Below are 20,140 nucleotides of genomic sequence, written 5' to 3' on the forward strand. Positions count from 1 at the left end.
ACAACAATCAATTCCAAGCTTGCCCAAATCTAGGATCAACAAACCAGAAGTTCCTTGCTGTGTCAGTGATGTGTTAATCTTAGTCCTGAGGAATAAAATCAATTTGACCATATGTTTGCCAAAACAAAAGTGAACTTAAGTGCATCTCTTTGTTTCATGAAAGACTGTGATGCCAAACACTTTGCATTTGGCGTATTTGATGTTCAAACTCACCACATTTCCAATGCCCCTAGATTTTTATTTGGATTAATTGAGGAGCTAACAGTACAGGAGTTTTATTCTTATTTTATAATCAAAGTAGTTATTGTTATTGCATCTTTAGAACCACATTTTTCTCCCTCAAGATGTGCTGAAGCCCTAAAGGACATTCACAGTGATCAAACTTTCCTTGGCACAGCTGAGGACAGTGCTTATATGGGCAGAAAACCTTTTCATCAGGGATTTCTGCTCATTTTACTAACAAAGTGTCCAAATGTGTTTTTAGAGAGCCAACAACGTGTGTGTGTGTGAGGTTTGCTGTGCTCAGACAGCAGTAGCTTCTTGTTACGTGCTTAATGAGCTAATAAAGACAAGCAATGAAGAGACCTGGTACCAGACATAGTCCAGCTGTCCCAAAATTATTCCTCCTCCAGTTCCCTTTCACCACAAGGCTGGGTTACAATGGGGCTAATGCTCACCCCAACCCAGATGAGGTTTTCCATGGACTGCAGTGGGATTTGGGTCAGGCTCACAGTAGCTGAAAGCAAGTAATTATATTAGAGGGAGGAAAGGAAGGAAAAACAGTTCAACAGCCTGTGCTGGGCCAAATTCTAGAGATGCACTGGGGAAAAATCGTCCCGTGGTTGCTTTTCTAAGGAAATGAGCATCCAGCACAGAGACACTGAATTCATTTCAGAATGATTTAAAATCAGTGCTCTGAGGGGGTGTGTGCACGTGGAAAAGCCGGTCTGAGACATAAATATATTCCTTTTGTTGATAGTGGAAGAAACACTGTTTCCTTTGGTCCTAGCGAAGAGCAAACAGTTCCTCTGATAGTCTTGGCAAATGAAAAATTTTATTTCTGTCAAACAGAGAAGGAAACACTGTGCAGCCATTGCCAATGTGTTACACACTGTGTGACATGTCCCACTCAGTCCCACTGCTCCCAGTGTGAAATTCTCACAGCACATCTCTTTAAGCAAGGGGTCTCCCATCACTCCCTTCCCCTTCAAGGTGGGAATGTCCAGGACAACTTTCCTTGGCTCGTGGAAGGAGGAAAGAGTTCTTATAAAAGCAGGGATATTTTTAAGCAGCCATCAAGATCAGGATGAGCACGTTGGCAGCTGTTTCCTGTGCTGCTCTGGATGGCACAGTGCCAGCACAAAGGACATTTATTGGAGATCTCTTCTGCAGGTGCTGAGGGTGAGGATGGTCAGTCAGCTGGTTGTGTGTAGAACCATCACCAAGAGCCTTCCCTTCCCCTCTCTCTGGAAGAAAGGGCTTCCCATCTCCTGACTCATTTGGACCAGAACAAGGCCTCTGGAAAAAAAACAACCTTTGAAAGGTAGTGTGGGAAACAGGGAGATGCTCCCAGTTCCGAGCCTCCCAGCACCACAGTGAACCCTTCCCTTCAGCTGAGCCCACACAAGTTCACCTCTCCAAGGAGATATAAGTCACTATGAGTGCAGGAGTGAGCTGGAATTACCTAAATAATCCTAGCTGGAGTTGGACTCGATGATCCTTGTGGGTCCCTTCCAACTCAGAATATTCTGTGATTCTGATTCTGTGAAAATAGGGTTGGACGGACTGAAGAGAGTTGTCAGTCCCAGCTTTCTCCACCCAAGGTTTGGGAGTGAGAAACCTCCATCACACACGTGTTGGTGTATTTGTCCTCCTCCCTCTGCTGTGCAAGGAGTGGAGGCAACAATGCTCCCTGGAGATCAGCTCCCTCATAAACAAGGGATGCTGCTCGTGAGCTCACTGCTGCACAGTTACAGGCTTCTACTCTTCCCTGGTTTTCCAGGAAAAAAAGTTCTGGCTTCCTGCTTCTTTCTACATTTTCCTAATTTAATATTGATCCAGGGACCAGTGTTTTAAAACACCTGCGTTCACCATTTTGCAATGAAACCTGATGAAAACTGCAGGGAAAGCACCGGCACTTTGCCACTGCGGGATTTCTGAAAGTCTGGGATTTCTGAAAGTCTGGCATTTCGGGGCTCTTTCTTTCTTTTTTTTTCCCTCCACACCAGCTGGCTCTTAGCAAGCAGACTGGTGCTTAAACCGTCTGATATGATGTGAGAAAGCAAAATAATCACCTGCCAAGGATTTCATCTTCATAAAAGGCAAGGTGTAAGATCAAGTTTCAAACCGTGTAGGAGTTGGGCACATGCGGTGACACCGGAGTGAACCCTGAGAAACCAACTTCTGTTAACTTTAAAAACACAACATCCATCTCCTTGCCCCGTCAGACCCTGATTTTGGCAACACCAGTCTCTTCAGTGAGGATAACTCCAGAGAGAACGGAAAGGAGAAGGTAGGAAAAGGGGGGAGGAAAGATGGAAGCACCAAAAACTGGTGCAATCCACCAATCAGCTCCAGCAGAGCTGTGCTCTCCTCTCCCATAATTATATGTGAGAGCACTTCTCATTTGCAGCTCAGCCCAAAGTGTTGCTTCACACTTGGTTACCCAGGGAGAATTTGACCATGTACACGGATGATGGAAAATTGAGAATAAGGGCTTTCTTCTCAGCAGACACATGAAGGGAGTGGGTTTTTCCTGTGAAGAAAATTGTTAAACCTTAATAAAAAATTGGCAAGGCAGTGTCATGATAAAACTCTCCTGTTAAGCAAGATGGATTTGTGTACTTACCTTTCCAGCTTTGGAGAACTGAAGTTGTTGGTTTACTTTTCATCTTTAATTAGGTTTTTTGCCTCATGTGGCTTGGAAAGATAAAAAAGATTTAAGGATCTCATTTGTTAAGACAGTGGTTTTTCTGGCTGAATAAATATTTACATTGTTACATATTATTTTTACTGGTTCACTGATGGATGGATGGATGGATGGATGGATGGATGGATGGATGGATGGATGGAGATAATGTTTATGTTTTTAGAGAAAAACTGAGTCCCTTCATTGATTCTCATCTTCATTTCCACCTCTGCAAAGGAAAAGCCAAAACAGGTAGAAAAGGATGTAATTCCAATTTAGTGGAACTTTTTTTTTCATAAACACACAGTCCTGACAGCTTACTGAGACCTTATTTCACAGGTCTCATAGGAATATGCTCCTGGTGCTGTTTCACTGTAGCTGGGATGGTCTTGGTTAAAAGACAAGAAATTTGCTGTTTGGATTTCAGATTTGTGTGCCTGGGAGTTTGTCTGATTTTCCAGCTTAGACTAATAACAGATATTAAGGAATTACCTCCTCTTGTAGGATTTACAGAGTAGATACAAACATATTACAGTTTGTGCTCAGCTACAAAAGTGATCCTACTAATTAGTGGGTAATTACAAGTATATCAATGTGTGTTAAATGTGTAAAAGATCTGATTTGGGGGAAATTTAGCATGGTGTTTGCAGGGTGTTACAGTGGCAAGAGATCCACGGGGAGGCAGTGATCAGCTAATTAGGCTTCTCCCCCTCCCCTGGATTTTTGTGTCTTCTATTTTCTGCCTTTCCAAATGAGCCCATGGTAATTACTTCATTAGGAAACTATTAGAAGGGAACAAGAGAAGATGAGTCACTCGCTTTTGTCCGTGCTTTTATCTGATTGTGAGAACCGAAGGAATTTTAAAAATCTTTTCTAGGTCACCGATCCTTCCAAGTGCTCCGTGCCCATCTTCCCTCCTCCCTTCCCCCTCCCCGCCTCCAAGTGATTCTGCAGAGCCCGCTGTGGACACAGGAATCTACCCACAAGGACCGTGCTTTTCCACAAGAAAAGCATTTATTTCCTTCTCATATTTTGTTCTCTCTAGATAAGGAAAAACATTTCATCAGCACCCTTTTTTTTTTTTTTCCCTCTTAGAATAGTAGTTTCTTGTGAATTACATTTTAAGGCTCTCAGGCTTTGGCTCAGCTCAAGAGTTCTCTCAGATTGAAAGAACTGGATGGAAATATTTAAAGACAAGAAGAAACATTTCAAATTGAATAAAACAATTCTTAAAACCTGTGTGTTGAAAAATATTCCTTAACCCACATCTAGTTCCTAACTGGTAATATATATAAAAAAATATTGCTTAATGTATTTAGGTTATTTTCTTTTTTTCGTGGTGTGTCTTCATTCTTTCATTTCAACCACTATGTCAAAAATATGACAAAGAGGAGCCTCCAAATCCATATTTAAGCCATAAAATAAGTGATCTGGTTTCCAGAAGAGCTGAGCACTCTGCATTCATGAGCAGGGATGAAGATTCCAGTCCATTTTAAAATGGAAGCCTTAATATTTATTGCATCAGAAATGTATTTATCATCTTCTGGAAAGGAGATCTGGCACATTTTGGAGAAAGTTCCCTCAAAGAATTGGAAAGGAGTCCCTTCCTGGCTATTTAATCACAGTATCAACTTGCCCTGGTGTTTTCCAAGTCATTTTACCATTGACTTGCCAAAACATGTGAGGTCTCCTTGCCCAAACTGCCACTCAGATTAGAAGTGATTGACAAGGGATACAATTAAGGTCTAATTCAGAATTCAACAGGCTTAAATTCCTTTGCTAAGAAAATACTTTGATTCCAGAAAAAAAAAAAAAAAAAGCTAAAAATACTCTTTGGGATAATCATCACAAGTTAATACTTGAATATTTAAGCAGTATTGCAGTAATAGTCAAAAATAAAATGAAAAGTAATTCTCAGCAGTGGCTGCAGTTCCTTGAAACAACAACAACAACACAAACATGAGGCATTCAGATCCAAATCTTCCCTGTGTGATTTACATATTGATACATACCAGATGTTTCAGAAACAAATGCTGCTCCGTCCGCTGATGGATTGGCTTCAGCTGCTTCCAAAGGGCCACTGGAAAGGGTTCAGTGGGGGTACAGACTCACATTAGTCATTCTCATTTACTTTGTAAGTCCTGTGTTGACCCAACAGTACCTGAATAATTTTTTTTCACCACAGTAAATTATAGATGGAAGCCTACAGGGGCAGATGTGGGGAAGGGGGTGTTTTTCCCAGATGATAGGATAAGCTGACTGATGCTGGAGGGACGAATTTTGCTGATTGTTTTTACACTGTTTTGCTCAGGTTTTTTCCCTGTCTTGGATAAAAGGCAGAAAATAAAAAGAAGTGTTGAAAATATTGTCCTCTCCTTAAGTAGCTGCTGTTTTATTTTCATGTCAGGTCATCCTGATGTGGCCATTCCCAACATTGCTGGAGGAGATGTGAACACATCCTTAGGAGCTTTGATGGAGAGTAAACAGTAAGTCAGAGCCTCGGGAGTGTGTCTTGCTCCAGAATAAAATCTGGCCAGTGAAATGTTGGTGATAATGTTTCAAAAGACAAATTTCTCATGGGCTTTGTGGGGACAGAATTTGAGAAGCAAAAGCCAAGGGCATTGATGTGGACTGGCTGAACTCATTTCTAAATAACAACAACAAACAAACTGAATTGTCCCAAAGACGTGAGGTCACGTGGACACGGGTGTTTGCAGCTCCTCTAATGCATTGCAGCGCAGTTAAAACAAAATGCCTGGTGTCTGTGCAGAGAAAAGGGTAGAAATTCAGGGGCAAAAAGCCTTCCAGCTCTGCTCCTTAGAAGAAAGAATTTCCTTCGAGGTGCAGCCCCACAAACGTGCTGTACAAACACCGCGCAGGATCCCGCATTAGAGAAAACCAAATAATAGGTGCCTAAGGAAATAGCTGGGATTTAGGGAGCTTAAAGCCAGGCCCTGCTGTGATACAATAGCCTTATTAAGTGTGATATTTTATATACGATTTGGAGAGTTTGAAGGGTTTGGGCCGTGTTTGGGTAAGGATCAGTGGGATTTCAGGAGCTGTGACCTCATCCCGCGTTTGATGCTATCGGAGTTCAGCTGCTTCTACACAGCAAAGGGCTGAGAGGTTTGGCCAACTCCAGGCAGAGCCCAGAGCAGCACTGGAAGCCTCAGTGTTTACCAGCCTGGAGTCTAGAATTGTTTTTTCGTGGGGGGAGATCAAGGCCACCCAAAGAGCTTTTCACAGTGCTCACCAAACCAATAAACCTTGGAGTTATGAGAGGCCACATCCCGGAGCTGCTGGCCAAGGATCAGCTCCGTGGCTCCCTTTGACTTTAAAGCAAATTGTGTGGCTAAAACCTCATGCACCTCTTGGGAAGCTTTGGGCTTCACCTATCCACCAAAGCCAAAGCATCTGGAAGAGAGGAAAAGGGCCCCTGTGACCAGGAATGGGAATTTTCCCCAAAGAGATCAGGTCTTTGCAAGCTCTAGACAGCTCTTGCTGCTCTTGCCCATAGAATCCCATAATCATAGAATGGGTTGGGTTGGAATGCACCTTAAAGATCATCTCATTCTAACTCCCTACCGTGGACAGGGACACCTTCCACTGGATATATCAAATCTCTTTGGATTCCTGATGTTTTCTTCTATGTGAAGGGATGGTTGGAGCAACAGGAAGCAGGGGAGGACATTGGGGTGGCCCCACTGCACATCTGACAGGTCTGTGTCTAACTCCACAAACTTGCATCCAAAATGCAATTGTCCATGAATGGTAGGAAGTGGGAAATAAATATGGAAGCACTTACAACGGTGAACCAACATTTTTATAAAGTTCTAATTTTGCATAGAGGACACAAAACAAGACACAGAGCATGGGGAGTACCACAAAATGGGCACCTTCAAATGTCTGCCTTTGGGTCCCATTAATTCAGATGGCAAAGGACATTTTTTGAGTAGGTTTAGTATTTTCAACTGATAAGAGATTATGTGTGGAAAATTGTGCCTGGATTTGTTCTTGTTCATAAACTGCACATTTGGATATGAGACTGCTTGGCTTTAGGCTTGCTTACAAAGTTATCTTTCACCATCCATGTAAACACATTCTCCAGATCAAATCAGACTCGCCTAGAGGCTTAATCCAGAATAAATTTCCAAAACTTGTGACACCATGGCAGGACTCTGGAGCCATGGAAACGAATTCCTTGGAAATGTCTTAGTTTTTTTCTGTGTAAGAGCAAAATATCACAATAAATTCTGCATAAAGCATCAGGCACATGGAAGAGGGGAGCTGGCCTGAGACCACGGGATGAGAACACAGTGCTATGGCTTTGCTTTTAGGTACTGCCATCATTCATTTTTTTCCCATGACATCAGCCAGTGCCATAACCACACTCAACACAGGAGTATCTTTATCACAAGAGATTTTCCTCACATGCTACTACTTGTCAGAGACCAGTGTGCATTATGTACTAAATGCATTTGATTTTGGTCAAGTTAAATGCTCGTGTAATACCCTGGATGTTTATCATCTGTCCTGATGGGAATTTCTCTTATCAGATAGGTTAAGGGGGACTTTTGAGCATAGTAAAAAAAAATAAATCAGGCTTTTCAAAGCATGACATGTAGCTGGTCTCTGTGCAGAATTTTGGATGTATTATCTCTAAAACCTCTCTTAATTCTCGCTCAAGAAACTGTGCTTATGGGTATAAACCAATATGTGTTTTGAATCAAGAAATTACCAACAAACTTATCCATTTGGGAGGTCATTCTGCTAAAATAAGGTCCCTGAAACTGCACAAAGAATTTAAATACATTCCTTGAGGTTTGCTGAGGACAATGAATGACAGAGTCTTCGCTGACTTTGATGTCCATTGGGTCAGGCTGTAACAGCACAGCTAAGTCAGAGTGCCATTAATAAAATGTCCTTTCAGCCTGAAAATTAAATTAACTGAGTCTGATACATTTTATATCCCTTGATGACCCAGCATGGCCAGAGCAAAGCAGGAATACACAACCATCTGACGTACTTTGTCTTGGGAAGCTTCTCAGCTGACATGGGAAGCAAATGTTCCACAGTCTCGTGGGGTCTTTCTTGGGGCTGACTGGTTTATAGCTGGGGGAAAATAATCCTCAGCTGGTTTCAGTAGCTATTTGTTACCAACTTAAAGATCAGGTTCTTCAAGGTAAACTGAAAATGACAATTGGAAAATAAACATGAGCCACTTGGTGTGTGTCCTCTGTTGGGCTGAAATGTGACCCGTGTGGGGAGAGGTTAAGGGGTTAAATTGTGCTTTGGTCATTACAGCCCTCAAAAAAAATCCTGGGTAAACTCAGAGCTGTAATAGTGGGGTAGAGGCAGCTCTGAAACCCACGGTGCTGCTTCATGTGGCTCTCTAACGACATGTGATACCCACTTTCTTCAGTGTCATGGTTATCAACTGCTCAGGCTCACAAGAACTGACGTCAAAGTGTTGAGCTGCCGCTCTCTTCTTGCTCTGGTTGTCACTCTGAGCTCATAAGAAAAGCATCAGGCATGTTTACACATGGCAAAGTTATTAAGGGCCCTCACAGAGGGTTTTAAAGGCTGGAGTCTCACCTGGAAGATGGCTGGCTTGATCTTAGCCCTTTTCTTCTGGCTGGAATACCTTCCTCATAAAAACCAAAATGGGCCCCAGAGAACATTTATACTCCCCAGCCTCATCCCTCCCTCTGATTTAAACCAGCTCCTAGCAAGAGATTTAAGACCACCCTGAATGTAGCTGCTTGTCAGGCTGCTCATTTAGGGTCAGAAAGCAGCAAAGCATTTCAGCATGTGCCCAAAGTCTGGGCACCTGCTCAGTCCTCTTGTCTACTGACTCTGAGATACTCCTGTTTGACAAAAATAAAGCCCTTCCCCAAGACTGACATTTAAAAATATATTTTTTTGCAAAAACAGAGTCTAAAAATGGATTCGTGACAGAAGTTGAACTTCAGATGTTCTTTTTGAGATTTTTAGCCATGGGCTTAGGGAAGAAAAAGTCTCATCTCACAGCACACGTTATTTTTCTTCTTCAAGAGAAAAAAATCTTGCTTGGAAATCAGTAAAGAGAAGTAATTTATTGAAGGATAATGCGCAGTGGTGCTCCTGGGACCTGAGTCATCCCTGCTAACAGACAGCCAGAGACAAAGTATTGATTGCTGGTCCCAAGTGGGGCACTTGGAGCAAGCTCTTGAAATGCCTGTAAAACTTCTGCTTGCTGTGGTTGTATTTCTTCTGGAATACTGGATATCTCCTTCTTTCAGCTGTGCTTTAGAGGCCTTATTTTCCCTGACAAGTACCCCGAAATGCAAGAATTCAACAAGTTAAAATGACACATGCTTATGTTCTCAAGATATACCATTTGACCAGAAATAATATTTTCCAGTTGTCGTGATCTCTCTAAAACTGCACTTTTTGGCAACAAATTTATTTCCCAAGAAAACATTGCCTTGCTCTGGTCATTAGCTACTGGTGGTCAAATTTAATATTTTGCACATGAACCCTCTCCTTTTCAAGGAGAAGCCACTGGATCTTGGAAAGCATAATCAAGCTGGCAGCATTTAGTGTAAGATAAGTTAATAGAGGTTTGAATAAGTCATGCTGAGCTTGTTTGTGATGAATGGTGAAATAGAGACTTTCAGAAGTAGTAAAATATGCATTTAGAGTGTAATTGCATTATTTTAATGTAGCATTGACTCTGTCACATTGTCAGACACTTTGCATCCTCAGTTTTCCTTTAAGTGTGTGGTGCTCGTGTCTGGAGCTGTTCAGAGCACTTGTAAGTGAGCACCAGGGTAGATGATGAGCAACCAAAATTAGTCTTGGTGTTTGTTTTGTGCAGTGTGTTATTCCTTCCCTCCTTACTTAGCAAGGTGAGGGACCACATAAGAACTTGTCAGAAGAGCAACACACTCGTGCCCTTCTGTATCTCCCCTGTTATATGTGCTACAATAAAAGTTTGCATCCATGAATTCATTTAAAATCATTTCAGGTTCTTGACTGCTCACTTCCAGGAGGACACACCATGGTCTTCAAGGTCAAAACTTCACTTTATCCTTTCCCAGCACCAAAAAAGAGCAATGTGGATTAGCAGGGAAATTAGCCCACTCAGAATCAGGTTATTTAGCTTCAAGCTGCGACTTTGTCACTAATTTACAGAGCAACTGCTGAACTTATTTTCCCCTCATTTTGGCTGTCTGCAAAATGGTGGTTTTTTTTCCTTGCTTGTTGGTCTATTTAAGGAACATGCATTGTAAGATCTCCTTCTCAAAGGGAATTTTGCTATTTTAAGTACAAGCTTTGTCTTCCAGACCCGTTGATTTCTCACTGCAAACAGGCCAATTGCTTGTCACAGCCTGAGCCGCTTTATCAGCAGGATGATCAATGGTCTCACCACAAGTTAAAGGCAACAGGCAGGAAAGTTTCTCCTACAAGACTGTGGAGTTTTACTCTGCTACTGCCCCATGTGGATAAGCCATTAAAGGGAAGGCAACAGCCCTGCACTCTCCATCAGCACATTGCCACACCAAATTACTCACATTCAGCAAACCTTCTTTGGAAGATCTGATCTCAGTATTTCTCAAGACCAACATGAGCTTTCCTGAGTGTTTGGAAGATGCATCTTTCCCCCATGGCGAAGGAGAATGAAGCAACCAGTATCTGGAGAGTCAAAAAGAGAGATTAGACAACAGCAGCACATCTTGGAAATCATCCAGTGTGCTCATTATTGCAAACTTTTTTCCAGTGAAGAGGTACATAAATAAGAAAGGCCAGTTTTCAAGTGGAGGAGTAGGTTTCTCTGCAACAATATAAAAATGAAGTGTGGTACGTGACCTTTTCAAAATGCATCCAAACTTCCTCTGGTCCCCCTGGGCTATCCCATATCTGTGTGGTTCACATTACCCAGGGCTCTGCTCCCAGAAATACTTGCCTTCAGACAGGCAGGGATTGTTAACTCCCCTCTCCTCAGGGTGACTCCTTTCAGAGGTTCCAACCAGGCTCCTTTTCAGTCCTGCCACTGTCTTTCCTTGCACAACTGTTTAAAATATACTGTTTTCCTTTTTCAGGTCGGGGAGGGGGTTGTATATTTAAATTTCTCACGCCTGTTAAAGCTGGGGAAGGTCTCATTACAAAGTCAATACTCGGGAATGGAAAACATCTTATAAAGTTTCAAGCAAATTCTGGCCATATTTAGAAGGTAGTGGGTGACTTTGCTCCACATCCATAAACTACATGTTAATAGAAAGGGGTTGCTACATCTCAAGCCTGCCTTGGCTGTGATCGTAGATAAGTCTGGGCCCAGAGAGGAGCCGGGGATTGGTTTGGGTTGCACGTTTTCCCCTCTGACCTCTGACACGGCCAACATAAGATAACAAGCATGAGGGAGCTCCCAGAGGGACGGTGCTCGGGGTCGCCGTGGATTAGAGTTCTCAAGCATGACTCCTTCCAAAGGAAGAGCTCCAAGCAAGAGGCAAACCCACCTATTAAGGGCCTTGAAGGATTTTCCAATCCCACCTTGTGGAGCTACTCGCTGCACAACCACCCAAACTGTGCTTTGACAGAAGATCAAGTTTGCTATTTAAAGATCAGCAGCAGTGGAGAAAGGCTGAGAGCTGTTTGTTTCACTTTGTCCTCTCACTCAAGCTGGTTTGTTTTTGTTTTTTTTCTGCTAATGTTTCAGGAATGTTTCCTTATCGGGATTATAAAAAATAAATATAGCTAGCACTTTGGCAGTCAAAAAGAACAATATAGATTAGAAAATGATTTAGTGCCCTTATTTCGTTAACTAACCTAGATTGCCTGATCTTAGGAGCAATTATCCATGTGAGTAATTCTCTTATGTGAAGATCTTTGTTGAAATCAGTGGAAATGTTTGTGGAAGCAAAGTCACATATCTTCAGATTCAGGCCTTAATTTCCTTGTGTTGAATTTAAGAACAGATTGTTTCCCTTACAACTTATTTTTGCAGTGAAAAGCAGTTCTACTCCTCAGAGGACAAATGGAAATACTGCATTTTGATAAAAATTCTCTGTATCCCTTAACTACATGTTAACATAAAGAGTTTGTTACATGTAGGTCCCCTGCCAGACTTAACTGTGGTTATAAGCAATTCTCAGTAGATTTATGACAAAGCTTATATGTGACTCTTCTTGACCATTTTCATAAGATTTTAGGTCTCCATAGGTCCAAAGGACTTTCACCAGTTCTCCCCAGTCACTTATAGGGTGATAACACTGCAGGTTGGTAGCCTTTAAATGCAGAAAACCAATAAAAAATTTGCAAAACAAACTGCTGAAATACACACAAAGCTAAAAACAAACAGATGAAAGCTGCATAATTACCAGATTAATGAAACAAATCACCCAAGGCACTGTATTTACCCATGAGATACAGGAAATTTCTACAAAACCCACCAGAGACATCACTGTTGCTGCTGACATAATTTAGATTCCGCTTGGATGACAGATAGGTACACAACCCCTGGGTTTATAGGTCCAAACATCATAAAGATGTGAATTCTGGTGCTCTGGGTTTTCCACCACTGCATTAGTGGATAACACCACAGTAGCTCCTCTGAAATGTGCCCTCTGACACTGGAAAGGGGAGGAATATGCTTTATATTATGAACCAGGGTGTCATGTCATGAGCTTCATGTTTCATAAAGGCTTCCAGAAACTTGGGCTTGTTACCCAGTACTGCTCTATGACAATTTATTAACACTTCTAGGCATGACTGCTTAAGGCAAAACAGAAATGAGAAGCATGACCCCTCTCACTAACAACATCCGTGCTCAGATACCAAGCTGATGATTTCAGTACAGCCCCTCTATGCAGAATTCTGGGAGACTTCAGCTTAAAGAAAGAAAAACAAATTTAAAAGTCACGTAACAATAAAAGGAGGTTAAACAGGATTATTATAAAGTCCCACCTGACTTGGAAATGTATAAGTGTATGTATGTTCTTGTATAATTTTAGAATTTTTGTGAAGTCTAAAGGCACATTTTCAGATAAGTGCTATGAACACTTGGCAGGCCTGTTTTAAACATGCTGTAAGATTTTTGGACATAGCCTGTATTTATAAACCACAAAAAAATACATTCTATCTCTTGTTTTGTCTCAACATTAATGGTTAGCTACATTGAGAATGTTCAGAAGAAACTCCAGCCATGTTTTGGAGGATAGATCTGGGAGTAGCACGTTCACCTCGCTGTGGGACAACTTTTTACTGAGATTACTTTAAGTTTTCTCTGGTTGAAAGCAACAAGAATCACCTGAGAATTGACAGCAGCTCCTATTTAAACAGCAAAGCTCTGGTTCAAAACCTTCTCTGTCCCAGCGTGGCAGAGTAATACAGATGCCTTTGGGGCTCTCCAGTATTTTCACAGAGAAACTATTAACTTGGATCCAAATCTGTGTTTGGCCAGACATTTCAAATCCACAGAGAAAAGATCTGAAAAGCTTTATCTGAGCCTGATAGCCATCACAGCTAAAGCATGGCTTGACTCCTGATTTACATCATTGCAGAGGAAAGCAGAACCAGTCCCGTTGTGCTGATGAAGTTCTAGCAAAGTGAAACTAAATAAATCCTTGCGATGCCGTCAGTTGTTTGTTTGCTTGTTGTCCCATGACATCAGTCGAATGCCCAGTTTATCTTTAACTTGAATTGGATCCTTGTCAGGGTTTGCCAGAGTTGTGCCAAAGGCATGTAGCAAAACCACATAAAATTCATCCAGTTTGATGTTTTCTTTGTAAACGCTCTAAAATGGGCTTGACTCTGTCCCAGAGGATCATTAAAGTTCCTGAACTTTCTGGGGCAAGCGCGACCAAGTTCAAAGCGAATCTGGGGTTGATTTATGGTTCTGATTGGAGACCAAGGAAAAGTCAAATTTACAGTCTGAGTTTTATGTTGAGTTTCTTGTGCGCTTTCAGTCTGAAACTTGAAGCAAACATCAGGGGGTTGGAAGCCCATGAACACTGAAACCATTGCTGGTACGACTCTCAGCTGGTGAAAGCTGGCACAGCCCAGCGGGCTCCCTGGCAGCTCACGCAGGCTGAGGACTTTGCTCCGGTGCCAAACGAAGCAGCTTTCTGTTATAAGTGTTTAAAAGATTAATAAAGTGACACTGGAACAAGGCTAAATAGTTTCTTTAGAGATAAGCTGGGTTTTTATAGGAGTTGGGCTGGTAGAACCCAAGCTCCCGACCACTCCAAGCATTTTGAAGCATCCCAGGATGAAGCAAAAAAAGCGTTAATTACTACCAGAATCACAGCCATGAGAAAGTGGTGCCTGGTTAAAGGGTTGCAACAACTCTGAAAATCCTGGAATGTTTTGGGAACACCATGTCACCATTCTGAGGGGAAGATGCCAAATGTGTAGGACATAGCAGGCGACTCGGGAAGTAGGTGTTTTGCCGTTGTCACTTTTTATGGATGGCGGTCCTGGAGAACAATGGCTCTAGCAGGAGCCATTGGGAGGGGAGCCAAGTGGAAATACCACATCACAGCCAGTGTTTGCTGTTAGTCTGAAGCCTCAGTGCCTTGCCATGACTTCATGGACAGAAAGTGCATGTAACAAAAGAACAATGCACTTTGGGCTTGGAAGAGTGATCCTTGTTTGAATGGATAACAGTTCTTGTTGGACAATGAACTCCTTGTAAGATCATGGAAAAACCATTGTTGAAGATCTGGAATACCTTTCTGCTGCCAACCCTGGCCCAGATAATTGCAGATTTTATTTCAAAGTGTTTCTGAGGGTTTGAATGTTTAGCTTGTTTCAGCAGGAATCACCCCTGTGTCAATGGCTTTCTGTTAATCCTGATCTTTGCTTCGCTCCATATATCCTGGGATGAGTTAATTCCAAGACGATGAGCTTGAATCAGTGTTTTTCTTGGAAAAAAATGTTCCAAATCGCCAGCATTTCCCCTGCCACGAGTGCAGTTGTTCAGCACAATGAGGAAGTCTGTTTGAAGGAACCGTCTGCTCATACAGGATTGTCCCGGGGGAAAAGACAACCATGGCTCAAGCCCAGGAGTGAACTCACTCCCAGGATTGCTCAGCATCGAGGCCACACGTGAATGGGTTGTCACAGCCTACAAAGAGTCATTGTATAAAACCATCCAAGTCATCCTGGGCTCGGACAAGTTAGGTGAGTAAATAAAGAACCTGTCACACCTGAGGCTGAGAGCTCAGTCCTTGCTTCGAGTTGAAGAGTCCTGAGATCTCTTCACTCCTGGATTTGTTTGTGTAGCACAGTGAAATACAAGAAGAGGGTTTCCGAGTCGTGGCTTAATAGAGACTCCAGTCAGTGGTAAGAGTGATTTTAATCTTTTTTTTTTTCATTTTTCCTTTAAAAAACTCCTTCCAAGACTGACACAACTTTTGGAGTTGATGACTTGTGAAAAATCTCCCTAGGCAATCCTGCTCACTAGTAGGAAAGGACAACTAGGAGCAACAACTTTTCTGGGAGACTCGCAGTTCAGATGTAGATGGACCCTCACAACCCACATCAGCATTTCCCTGGTGTTTTTACAAGACACATGAGCTTGACCTATGGCTGGGAGCAGGTGATGGGCTAAAAGGAAACAAATCCCATTGGTTTTACTTTCTCCAGGAAACCCATTCATTGCTGCAGGTTTCAAGAGTTCCTGTGGATATGCACATCCTTCTGCATCATCTCCATCAGCTCCCAGCATTTAAAGTAAGGCTGCCAAAACTCCTGTAATTCCCCCAGGCTTCTACCATGCACTAAAAATTTGTGTGTGGAAGGAGGAACAGGAGCAAAGGGAGGCACTCAATAAAGTCAAACGTGGATCAGTGCCCAGCCGTGGTTATCAGGCAGATACGGTGCCTGCTGACAGCAAACCTGCAAAGGTTGGGCTTTTCAACACTTCTTGTTAACAGGAGGTGTGATTTGGTTTGGATACTGAGGGGCAAGAAATTGCAGTATCCAAAGTGATTTTGTGCAGACAAACTCAGGACTTTCACTACGAGACATGATGCAAGTGCAGAGCATTTTGCCTGTGCCATGCAAGGAAGGAAAATGAAATACTGGACATTAAAAGCAATGTGTCATTTGAGTTCTGTTAAATGGGTTGGACTGTGAACACATTCAAACAAAAAATCCGTTAGTGCTTTTTTACTAGAGCAAATTTTGGCTTTTTCTTTAACATTTTGGTGTTTTTAATCACCTTTTTAACTTTTTGAGGGATCTGTACAGACCTTTTGACAGTCAGAGACTAGAGTCACACGGCTGAATTGCTGTATTATTTTGGGCATAGCATGACCCTCACACAGCCATGTGGCTTCCAGGAGCAGGAGAAACACATCCAGCCCAGATGACATCGTGGACAGGTTTACCCACAGCCATCTGTGTAAATAGAGGGACCTCCTGCCCTAGATCCAGATGTGTCTTTTCCAGATGTGACTGTGACCTTCTGCTCTTAGCCACCTACTCCGTGGAGCCTGCTGTCCTTTTCCCAACCCAATGTCCAGCAAAGTCACCAGAGTTCTCCAAACCACCCATTTTTAAATAACCTCTTATCGTTAGATTTACATAATCTCCTGATATGGATTTGGGAGAGCCCATATGGCCACCACGGACAGCAGATAGATATGGGAGAGGAGGAAAGTTGAGAAAACCCCAGTATTTGCAGGAATGAGAGTAGGTCACCAGCTGCAGAACTATTCTCACATAGTTCCACCTTGAACCTCACACATGACCCCAAAAAATCAGCAAAATTTGTCTTTTATAGAATTAAACATCGTTTCTAAACATGAAACACTCTTTTTGCATTGAGCTGAATGGTTGGTTAATTCTCAGTCTCCAAATATAATACAAATCACTCGAGCTATTTGGCATGAGTCATGGCTTGATTAATATTTTTGGCATTTTTAGTGGGACTCTTAAATAATAGAAGTGGCATCTGAATGGAAATTGGAATAGACCAGTGACAGGAACAGTGATTTTAAGGCTTTGGAGAATTAGCAAAAGCCTCCAAAATGTCAGAATATGTTAAAAATTTGAAACCAGTTGAGGTCTTATTTTTAAAACTGTGTCAGAATTGATTTGTCCTTCATTTGTTTTTTTCTCTCCAGTGCTGCCACTCCAAGTTAGGCAGATAATAAAGTTTCAAGTCAACCCAGAACCCACGGCTCCCTGCCTCCATTTCCACGCAGCTCTGAGAAGTTCAGGTGTGTTTCTCCCAGAGCAGTTTATGATGCTTGACATTGTTACATCATCATTAAAAATCTCCCTCTTAACTGATGTGAAAAACACATTTTGGAGCTTTCTAGGCCCTTTACTTTGTCTGCTCTGTGAATATACAGTGGACTGTCCTCCCTCCCAGGCAATGATGGTGTAACTTGATCCAAAGAAAATTCTTCAAACTTTATTGGCCACGGAAAACTAAAGTCAATTGGTTAAAAGAAAAGTGTTTATTATGTTTACTCTGGCACCCAAATCATGCAGAATTATTAATCATTAAGATCCAGATACGTAAATTTGCCTTTTTTTTTTTTTCCTAAGCAGGGCTCTGCCAATTCATTAAACATCATTAAGCTGAAAAAAGCCTCAGCAAGAATGTTTTTTCCTCGTCTTTTAAAATTATTTTCCATTATCCCACTGCACTTGCTGCACTCCATCAAAATAGTCACCACTATATTCCTGAGGGCCTGGAGAGGGTAGAAACACTTCTTCCTCTCGTCCTGTCTAATTTCTGGGGGGTCCTGAAGATGGACATGAGGGTGCCCATCAATTTCCACTGATCTCACCTTGAGGTGAATCAGGCTGAAGCCATGGAAAAGTGTGACTTTTTCTCCTTTGCCCTCCCTTTATAAAGTGAATTAGGACCAATGAGGTTCCTCCATTCACAGGGTGTATGAAAGGAAATAAATCCACAGATTCAACACTAATGAATCATTCTCCTTTCACTGGGTCTCCATTTTCTGCTGAAATGTTTTCTCTTGAGAGCAATAGCAGAGGTTTTGTAGGGAAACAGCCTCTCTCAACCCCACCAGCAATCAGAGACTTGTTGCACTTCCAGTTCTGGCACATGCTCCCTCTGAGTGGCCCCTGGTTATCCTTCAAGTTGGATGGTTTAGTGCATTATAGTCCTAGTAACAGAAGATTGGCACAATTCCTCAAGCTCTGTTTTAATAATGACAATATAACTGCTGAAACAATATTTTTATTCCACTGACATATGTAAAATGCACTGGCCAGGGCTGCCAGGAGCTCTTTCCACCCCTTTTGCAGCTGATACCTCTAAGAAAGAGCTGAAATCACCTGGTTTGCAGGCTCGTGCCTCCTTCAGGTTTTGCCTTCACCAAGGAGATCATCCTCCCTTTGACTGTGTGAGGCAGGAGCAGAGAAATTACAGAGCCCCATATGAATTAAACTAATTATGACCTGACCCTTGTGGTAACTCTGCTTTTGGTGATGTGTTCACATTGCTGTGAAATATGGAGGTGCTCCAGTGGCCTTAAACAGCTTCACTCAGATAATGGGAGAAGTTCAGTCCAAAGAGCACGGGATCATTCATCTACATAAAGGTGACCCAGTTTTGGCTTTGGACTCCCTTGATATTCAGAGTGTGTCATGATTTTATACTGAAATTAAAACATCTTGGGTAAAATTGCCTTTGGGTAAATGCTGATCCTGATACAAGATGCAGAAAAGAACAAGGTCCCCTTCCCTTCCCTTCACTTCTCTTGCCTTCCCTTCCCTGTGCAGAATGAGTGTGGGTGTGACAACTCCACAGGTCAGATTTGGGATATTTTATCAGTTGTTTCACTCAGACCTGGCTAAATCCAACCTGCACTCACTGGATGAGCCAAGAGACATCACCAAATACAAATGCAACAAATTCACCTTCCCAAAGATGTGTCCCCCATGGTGGTGACCAGCAATTGCACCTCCACGCTGACATAACTGGTCCTGACAGCGCCTTGTAAGGACATAATTCAGTGGTATATTAGACAACTTACAAAAAAAGTTAAACCGTGACCTTTCCTTCCTCCCCCCCTCCCTTTTCCCCGAGGGGGAGGCTGTAGGGCTGTATCTGGGAATTAGAAGGCAACATGGGTGGTGACCCCCTGGTGCCAGGACTGTCATGAGGAATAAAACATATGTTGTGTCTTTGCATGTTGGGAGGTCCCAGCTCTGAACACCCAACAACTGTTTTCCAGCCTGCACAGCTTATTGTGCCCAGGAGAACCATTCAGGAAGCAAGAAATGCCTGGGGAGCACAACCAAGAGGGGCTGACCTATTCATTTGTTTTCAAATGCAAAGCCAACCAGGCCATTGTGATGTGCCACCAACCCCAGGTTTGCAACCTTCTGAAAAATCATTCCAAACACAGACAGCAGCTGTGCTGTGACTAAATTCACAGTTCTACCAGCTGGGAGCCCACTCCATCAGCAGCCAGTGATATCCTTTCCTCAGATAACTGGGAAAACCAAGGGCCATGGCTGAGGTTGGAATAATTTTCTGGACAGAAGGATGTGGATGAGGAGCAATCCACTCACAGCTCTGGGCATGGTCTCACATTGCCTGGGGCAGGAGCTGAGCTCCTCCAGCAGCCAGTGCCTGCACGTGGTAGAGTATCAGGCAGCTGTTTGAGATCTTGCAGAAGAGACACGAGTAGGCATCTCCCCCCACTTTCCACCATCCATCACTGAGCTTTCCTGGCCACTCGCATTTTTGTTCTCTAATTAAAGCTTCTGTCAGGTGCTTTTAAATTATAGCCCCGATTACGGACTTCAGATCAAAATTCTGCAGGCTTTGGAACCTGCCATTTTATTTAATTACTTGCAGTAAATTATTTTGACACCCTCAATTAACAATGTCTGTCACCTCAGCCCGGCGACGATGAGTGCGAGGAATTTGCCATTTGATCTGTTTTGTCTGGTGGAAGGGTGCAGAGAGAAAAAAATACCGCCCTAGTGAGAATTTTAATAGGTTCCATGATAAAAAATAGAAAATATTAATAATTGCCTTAAGTCTATTAAAATTTTTTTGCTAAAGTCTAGGGTGTGTTTTGACTGGATAAAACTGTTGCCTCACAGAAGTGGAACTCTGATGGAGGGATGGGATGGTTCTTCCTGAGTGTGATGATAAGACCAGTCACTCAGAAGCAGGATTGTTCCCTGTGAAGCTCATTTAGGTGTTAAATATTTATTCATATATAACAGTGTTTGGTCAGGTCCCCAGTGCAT

This window comes from Pipra filicauda, unplaced genomic scaffold (genome assembly GCF_003945595.2).
Source record: "Pipra filicauda isolate LSUMZ 115617 unplaced genomic scaffold, ASM394559v2 scaffold159_size1710840_pilon, whole genome shotgun sequence".
NCBI classification, from domain to species: domain Eukaryota; kingdom Metazoa; phylum Chordata; class Aves; order Passeriformes; family Pipridae; genus Pipra; species Pipra filicauda.